An 8669-nucleotide genomic window follows, 5' to 3' on the forward strand; every position below is an offset into this window, starting at 1 on the left:
AGAGCTCAAAGAAGGAAATTCATTCTCAGAAGGAAACGTTGTTGTCTGGTGACGATGACGTTATACCTGGGAGATCGTGCCAACACACGATAGGTTGCTCCGACTTTCAAATGGATAAGCTGTACTATCGTGCTGGAGGTACGAGCAAATCCAGAAAGAGGAGCCCTCAAAGATTAGAGACTCAATGTCCTTGCTCAAAACTCATTCGGGCGGTATTATCTGAGTGCGACTGCACCAAAATGTTTCCCGAAAGAGTTTCCGTGTTCCAAAGACTCAGCATGGAAGCGCCAAAGCCAAGGACTAGACGTTTCCGAAGAAGAGGAACAATGGTCAAAGATGATGAACGTTCAAGGGTAGAACAATGGTCGAAGACGGTGAACGTTCAAGGGTCACTGCCAACATGACCAGCAAGGGGACATCGGCACGGGATGATTTCGAGTCGATTCTGAGAGCCTCCCGGCCTAGAACCCGTCTGCAGTCCGGAACCATCGAGCGAGCAACCTATGGTAGGGTTCGGACAAGACGCCCTTCAGAAGATGAAGAATCTGATGCCGGCTCCGCAGTCGCATCAGATAATACGGTATCCAGCGAGGGACAACCCCGCGAGGCACTTATGATAAGTACGGAACAAATTGCCAAGATGCTTGAAGAGGCCTTAGCTAAGCAACAAAGAAGGCAAGTCAACCTCAGATGGAAACATTATCATCTGATAATGATTGTGTTGTACCTGAGAAGGCGTGCCCGCACACGATAGGTTACTCTGACTGTCAAAATGACGAGTTGTACTATCGTGCTGGGGGTACGAATAGAACCAGGAAGAGGAGTCCCCGAGAACGGGAAATTCAATGTCCCTGTTCCAAACTCATTCGGGCGGTATTGTCGGAATGCAATTGCATTAAGGCGGTCCCCGAAAGAGTTTCAGTTTTTGAAAGACTTAATGCGGAAACGCCAAAACCAAGGCCTAGGCGCTTCCAACGAAGAAGAAGGGTGATTGAAGACGGAGAATTTCCGAGGGTCACCACCAACATGACGAGCAAAGGGACATCGGCACGAGAAGATTTCGAGTCGATTCTGAAAGCTTCCCGACCTAGAACCCGTCTGCAGTCCGGAACCATAGAGCGAGCAACTTATGGTAGGATTCGGACAAGACGCCCTTCAGAAGATGAAGAATCTGATGCCGGCTCCGCGGTGGCATCAGATAATACAGTATCCAGCGAGGGACAACCCCGCGAGGCCCTGATGATAAGTGCGGAGCAGATGGCCAAGATGCTTGAAGACGCTTTGGCTAAGCAGAAAGAAAGTTTCAAATTTGAGATGGAGATGGCCATGCAGCAGATGAGAGAAATGCATGACCAACAGATCCAAGCATTGGCGAACCAACAAGGCGAGCAGAATCATCGTAACCCGATTAATGTGGAAGATGAGGATACAAATGCTCGTAACACCAATGATCCTCCCGTCAACGCAGGGGGTGGTAATGAGAATGCTGGCGAAGAAACCGGCGAAAACCTGAAGATCAAGAACCTCGAGAGCAAAATCAACACACTAATTTCCGCTCAAGAGACGAAGAAAACAGGCATTCCTTGCCCATACCCAAGAGAATGGGAATCGATCCCATATCCGGCGAAGTTTAATCTAATTAACTTCACGCCGTTTAATGGGATGGGTTCACCTACCCAGCATTTGATTTACTTCAAATCGCATTTGGGGGTGATCTCTGGTAATGAGCCTCTGATGGTGCGGTCATTCGTCGGCACTCTTCGCGGAGCCGCCTTCGATTGGTATCGCCGCCTCAAGCCAGGCAGCGTAAACAGCTGGGATGACATGGAGACCAAGTTCCTGGCCAACTTCTTCGACGACGACACCGAGATATCTATCGGATCGTTGCTCGATGAGAAGCAGAAGGACGGAGAGTTAGTCGATACCTTCGTCAAAAGATTCCGGAACAAGGCGATGAATTGCCGGGACCCGATCACCGAGGAATTCATCCTCCAGACCTGCCACAACAACCTCGCGTTGGACGTGCTAGAAGCAATGGGGACAGCACCATCCAATACATGGAAGGACTTGAAAGTCCGGGGAGAGCAAGCTGAGCGATTCCTCAAGAGGAAGAAGGCGGAAAGAGGCCAACCGGCGACGAGTGTTCCAAAGCAAAACTTCGTCCCACGGGGGAAAGGTAAGGCACAAGCTAATGCAGTTGATGCTAATCAAACCTTTCAATTGCAACCACAGCAACAGCAGCCACAGCAACAAGCACCCCAACAATCTCGAGGACAATGGCAACAACGGCCTCAGAAGCAGAAATCTGCGGAGCCGAGGTTTCCTAAAGTGTACTCCTTCAAGGATGATGAAGTTCCCGGCATCTTCAAATACCTGTTGGAGAACAACAAGATCCAGTTGCCGGCGATCGTGGATCAAGAAGGGGCCAGCAAAGTGACGGATCCAAAGTACTGCGCGTACCACAGAGCGGTCCACCACCCTACGAGATCATGCTACCACCTCAAGGACAAGATCCAGGCGTTAATCGACGTAGGAGTCATAACCCCGAAACCAGCCAAGAATGTGGGGGCCAACGCAGTGTCAATCAGTTTTGGGTCGGTGCCTACAACTTGGTTCGAGCCAAAACGCGTCACCAAAGTCGGGATGAAGACGGTGAATGACGATCCGCACGGACAGCGCCAAAAGGGACTTGTGCCGCACACAACCCCAAATGGCGAAATCCTTTGGGTTCATCCAGATCTGATTGGAGATGAACAATGGGCCGGTTCGTCATCCGGGAGGAAGTCTAAAGGAAAAGGGAAGTCTTGTTATGGAGTCTCTGCTATCCCAGGGGAAGATGACGAAAGAATCTCCACTTTCCTGCTCTCTGAAGAAGAACAAGAAGCTTTTGCGACACGGAGCGGAAATGAATACCACTACAATTATCCGCCACCTAGTGAGCAGGGGGTGAACAAGCGGGGACCAGCCAAAACTCTCACGGAGATGGGAGTGATTGCAAGTCCCACACCGGGTAAAGAAGCTCTACGACAACCGGTGAATAAACCAAAAGAGAAGAATCCCCAAGAGGTACAGAATCCGAAGCAGTCTCGTTTCAGTCGTCCAATTGGAAGAGACAAACCGGAAAGCTCGAAGACTCCGCATAGCTTCGACATTATGGCGCAATTAGCCAACATTCCTGCACGGATAACGCTGTATGAGTTGCTGCGATTATCCAAAGAAACCAGGGAGGCCCTACAAGAAGCTTTGGCCAATGCAGAGGTATTTCTGACTCAAGTCAAGCCGATACCTGAACAGCCAGAACCGCTGAGTCAACAGTGCAACATAGCGACTAAGAACCTTCCCTGCATTACTTTCACCAAAGAAGATATGCAGACGAAGAATTCGAACCACGATCGGCCGTTATATTTCGTCGGATACATTGGCTCCAGCCAAGTCAACCGAATCCAAGTGGATCCGGGTTCTGCTGTGAGTATTATGCCGCTTCGATTGATGCATTTCCTCGGCATCCCAGTAAGCAAGTTGGCGTCCACAGGCACTGTTATTTATGGATTCAACACTAGTGGGTCAAGACCCTTGGGTAAGATCCGGGTGAAGTGCCAGATGGGAGATCTGAAGACAGAAGTCACGTGTTATGTGATCGATGCGGAGACTTCGTACAACTTACTATTGGGTCGGCCTTGGATCCATAGTAACGTGATAATTCCCTCTACTCTCCATCAGTGTTTGAAGTATGTCGACACTGACAATGAGGTTAGGACGGTGGTCGCGGATAAGCAACCATTCAAGGGGTATGAGAATTATTTCACCGATTCTCTCCTTTATGGTAACGAATCCGATACTGAACCATCGGCCCAGGGCACAGACAGCGGAGAAGAAGCTGATTCTGAAGCCGGATTCGATTACAATGGCGGTTTTGTTTTAAATGACATTGTACCCTTTGTAATCAATCTTGACGATGAACAATCGTCAGATGGAGGTTGTAACTGGCAACTTGCCGATATTGCAATAAAAGATGATTTAGAGTACTCCTTGTCTCTTGATGATGTGATAAAAGAGCTGTACGACAATCCTGAGTTGTATATGCCGATCCGATCATCCTATGTAACGAAGGAACACCTCCAGCATTCTTTCGGAACAACCATGGTCATCCCGAACAAAGTAAGAGGTGCTAAAGAAGTGATTTACGGTAAAGGAAAAAGCTCTCCGTTACCAGATCATTTCCTAAGTGAAGACGAAGATGATGACAAACCTGGTCGACATCTATCCAAGTATAGTCCAGAAGCGCGCAAGCTCATGGAAAAGCAGGGCTACGATTTCACACTCGGAGAAGGTTTATACTTCGATCGAGGTCCTCGTAATCCAGCCAAAGCAGTATATGTACCAAAAGGTAAACCTGAGGATTATTATAAATATGGGCGAGGCTTAGGTTATGTTTCATCAGATGACGAATGTGGTTGGCAAATTATCGATCAAATTGCTAACAAAGCCAAGAAGGGATACTCTCCCGATGCTTCAGAGTGGGACTCCGATACAAGTCTGGGAGAAGTTTTCAAAACCCTAATGGCGAACATGACTACAGCTGATCCATCCACCATGGAAGACGACGATCAAATGCCAACATGGGAAGACCCGTGGGTTCACCATCTGAATATGCAGTATGGCGATAGGTTCGAGCAAAGAGAACCACCCACTGAAGATAAAATAGTCCAGATTAACATGGGTGATGAAGCTAACCCAAAGCCTATATTCATCAGCGACAGTCTTCCCCCAGATGAGAAGGAGGAATTGATTGCTCTCATCAGGGAATATATCGACGTCTTCGCATGGAATTATGAAGACATGCCAGGGCTCGACCCCAATGTCGCAATGCACCGCCTCGATATCAAGCCGGATGCCAAACCTGTCAAGCAACAGCAAAGACGGTTTCGTCCGCAGATTATGGAAGCCATTGAGGCAGAGGTTAAGAAGTTGATCGAATCAGGATTTATCCGAGAGGAACAACATCCAGACTGGTTAGCCAACATCGTTCCCGTCATGAAGAAGAATGGCAAAATCAGGATTTGCATCGACTTCAGGAACCTGAATGAAGCATGTCCGAAAGACGATTTCCCTCTCCCGATCACGGATGTCATTATCGACAATACATGTGGATTTGAGAGGATGTCCTTCATGGATGGATTTTCGGGATATAACCAGATCAAGATGCATCCAGAGGATGAGAAGCATACGGCGTTTAGAACACCCCTCGGCGTTTTCTGCTATACGGTGATGCCTTTCGGCCTGAAGAATGCCGGTGCCACATACCAGCGAGCGATGACTAAGATTTTCCAAGAACATCTCAGGAAAACAGTCGAATGTTACGTTGATGATTTGGTTGTGAAAAGCCGCAACAAGGAAGATCACATCAAGGATTTGAAGACAATGTTCGATCTCATGAGGAGTCATCAGTTGAAGATGAACCCCACTAAATCATTTCTTGGAATGTCCAGCGGAAAATTTCTTGGGTTCGTCGTCACCACTAAGGGTATACATATCGATCCTGATAAGGTGAAGGCGATACATGAATTGCAGCCCCCGAGGAATCTGAGAGAACTCAGAGGATTGCAAGGGCGTTTAGCTTATATCCGGCGTTTCATCTCAAATCTTTCTGGGAAGTGCCAACCGTTCTCTAAGCTGAACAAGAAAGGAGTATCATTCATCTGGGATGATGCCTGCCAAAAAGCGTTCGAAGATATCAAAACATATCTGGCGAACCCTCCTGTTCTCGTTGCACCGAAATCTGGTAAACCGTTCTTGATTTATCTCAAGGCGATGAACCACTCGATAAGTGCCTTACTAGCGCAAGACGATGATAACGGTCACGAACAGGCAGTTTATTACCTCAGTCGGACCTTGGTAGGCGCTGAGTCTCGATATCCGATGATTGAGAAAGAATGCCTTGCATTGGTATTTGCGATGCAAAAGATGCGGCATTACCTAGTGGGACAGACGATCTACGTTATCTCCAACGTTAATCCAGTACGGGTGTTTATGACGCAACCGGCCTCTATGAATTGGCGTCTAGCGAAGTGGGCCCTTCTCTTGTCCCAATACGATTTGCACTTCAAGCAGCAGAAGTCGATAAAAGGACAGGCGATTTGTGACCTTTTGGCGGCAAACCCGACCACAGATACGGCAGAAGTATATGATGACTTGCCGGATGAAACCCACGAGGTTAACACCACATCACACCAACAAGTATGGCAATTATACTTCGATGGTGCCTCAAGGGCAGTTAATAGAGTAATAACCCCGGGATGTCCTACAGTTTCCTCTGGAGTTGGAGTCGTCTTAATCTCCCCTGGAAAGCACGTGATGCCTCGGGCTTATTCGTTGACTAGTCCGTGCTCCAATAATGTTGCCGAATACAACGCGCTTCTCATTGGACTCAGTTTCGCCAAAGAGCTGGGGGTCGAATATCTCGAAGCTTTTGGAGATTCGCAATTGATAGTCAACCAAGTTCGCGGTGAGTATGAAGTCAGGAATCAAGACCTGATCCCGTACCACCAGGAAGCCATCAAAATGGCAGAATCTTTCGAAGAATTCTTTATTGAATACATCCCTCGTCTCCAGAACGCTTATGCAGACGCACTGGCGGCACTAGCAGTATCACTGGCACAGCCTCCCGAAGCTGAGCTGTTAGTCACAGTACGGACGCATCAACTCTGCGTACCCATATACAGTACGGAGATTGAAGAAGAAGAGGATAGAAACGTGAACGCCAAAGAGGTGAATTCAACTCAAATTGGGTCTGAGTCCCGAGATTGGCGTTTTCCTATCATCGACTACGTCCAATATGGTATCTTGCCAGAGGATGTAAAAGAAAAGGAATCAATCCGCCGAAGAGCTCCAAGATTCTTCTATAATACTGAAACCCATACATTATACCGTAGAGGGTACGACGGTCTTTTACTCCGATGCCTTTCGAACAGAGAAGCAAAGGAAGTTCTTAAGGAAGCACACGAAGGAGAATGTGGTGCGCATCAGCCCGGTCCTAAACTGTATGATCGCATCAGGAGGATGGGATATTTCTGGCCAACGATGGTTCGTGACGCAATCGAATACGCACGAGAATGCCACGCTTGCCAGATACATGCGAATTATATGCATCAACCGCCAGAGCAGTTGCACACGTCAACCACGTCTTGGCCGTTCGAGACTTGGGGCATGGACATAGTCGGTCCTATTTTTCCCCCTTCAGTCAAAGGTGATCGGTTCATCCTCGCGATCACAGATTATTTCTCAAAGTGGGCTGAAGCGATTCCGCTTAGAGAAGTGAAGACGAACAACGTCATCAATTTCATCAAGCATCATGTCATTTACCGACACGGCGTGCCAAGAAGGATCATTCATGACAACGGTCCACAGTTCATAAGCAATGCCTTCGTCAGATTCTGCGACAAGTTCAAAATCGAAGATGTTTCGTCGACAGCTTACTACCCCGCCGCGAATGGATTAGCGGAGGCGTTTAACAAGACGATCATCAAGATCTTGTCAAAGCTCGTGAAGACCAATAAACGAGACTGGGACGATAAACTCGGTGAAGCACTCTGGGCTTATCGCACCACCATACGCACGCCTACGGGAGCTACCCCGTATTCGCTGGTATACGGATGTGAAGCTGTGCTACCGCTGGAAATTCAGATTCCGTCCCTTCGGATCGCCCTCGCAACGGAGATGACGACGGAGGAACAACATCAGAAGCGTCTCGAAGAGCTCGAGAGGCTGGATGAAAAGCGTTTGGAGGCTCAACAACACATCGAGTTTTACCAAGCCAGGATGTCAAGGGCTTTTAACAAAAGAGTCCGACAGAGAAGCTTCAAGGAAGGAGATCTGGTTCTCGCTGCTCGCCGACCAATAATCCTCACTTCCAAGAAGAAAGGTAAATTCGAACCCAAATGGGAAGGACCGTTTGTAATAGACACAGTCTATTCAAACGGCGCATATCGCCTGATTACTCAAGAGGGCGCCAGGCAATTAATGCCAATAAATGGGAAGTTCCTGAAAAAGTACTATCCCTAGTACATTCAGGATAACTCGTTTACCGGGAAGTTCCTTGAAGAATATTACACTTAATATTCTAGAGGATAACCCAAAATCATTGTCACCACCAAAATCCCTCACTGATCAATTTCAATTGACAGTGAGTCCACTAAAAATGTTTTTCTGGTCCTCTTGATTCTCTCCATGAGCAAGAGGTCCACTTTCAGTTCGGAGTCCCTTTTCGATAAACGAAAGAACTCCTTCCCTTTTTCTCTTTGGTTAAACCTTGTTCATGGTTATAACCGGAGTTGAAAATTCCACTTCGATAAACGAAGAACCCATTTTCAGTTTAGATAACTCATCCTATAAAAGGCAAGTTTATCTAAATTTTCCAGATTCTCGGAGTGGAGATCCCACTTCTAGTTTCTTCTGCACTGGAAATAGAATATAAAATTCTTCCTTTCCAGGATCAAGGAACAGAATATAAAATTCTTCCTTCCTTGTTTTCGGGTTCGCCTTCACCCTAAAAGAAGACCGGGAAATAGAATATAAAATTCTCCCTTTCCCGCACCAATTCTTTTTCCAAAATTTGTCAATTTAGGATTCATCCTAGGAAGTTTATCCTGAATCCTAAGCAGGGATAAGTC

The sequence above is a fragment of the Asparagus officinalis genome, chromosome 7 (assembly GCF_001876935.1).
Source record: "Asparagus officinalis chromosome 7, Aspof.V1, whole genome shotgun sequence".
Taxonomy (NCBI): domain Eukaryota; kingdom Viridiplantae; phylum Streptophyta; class Magnoliopsida; order Asparagales; family Asparagaceae; genus Asparagus; species Asparagus officinalis.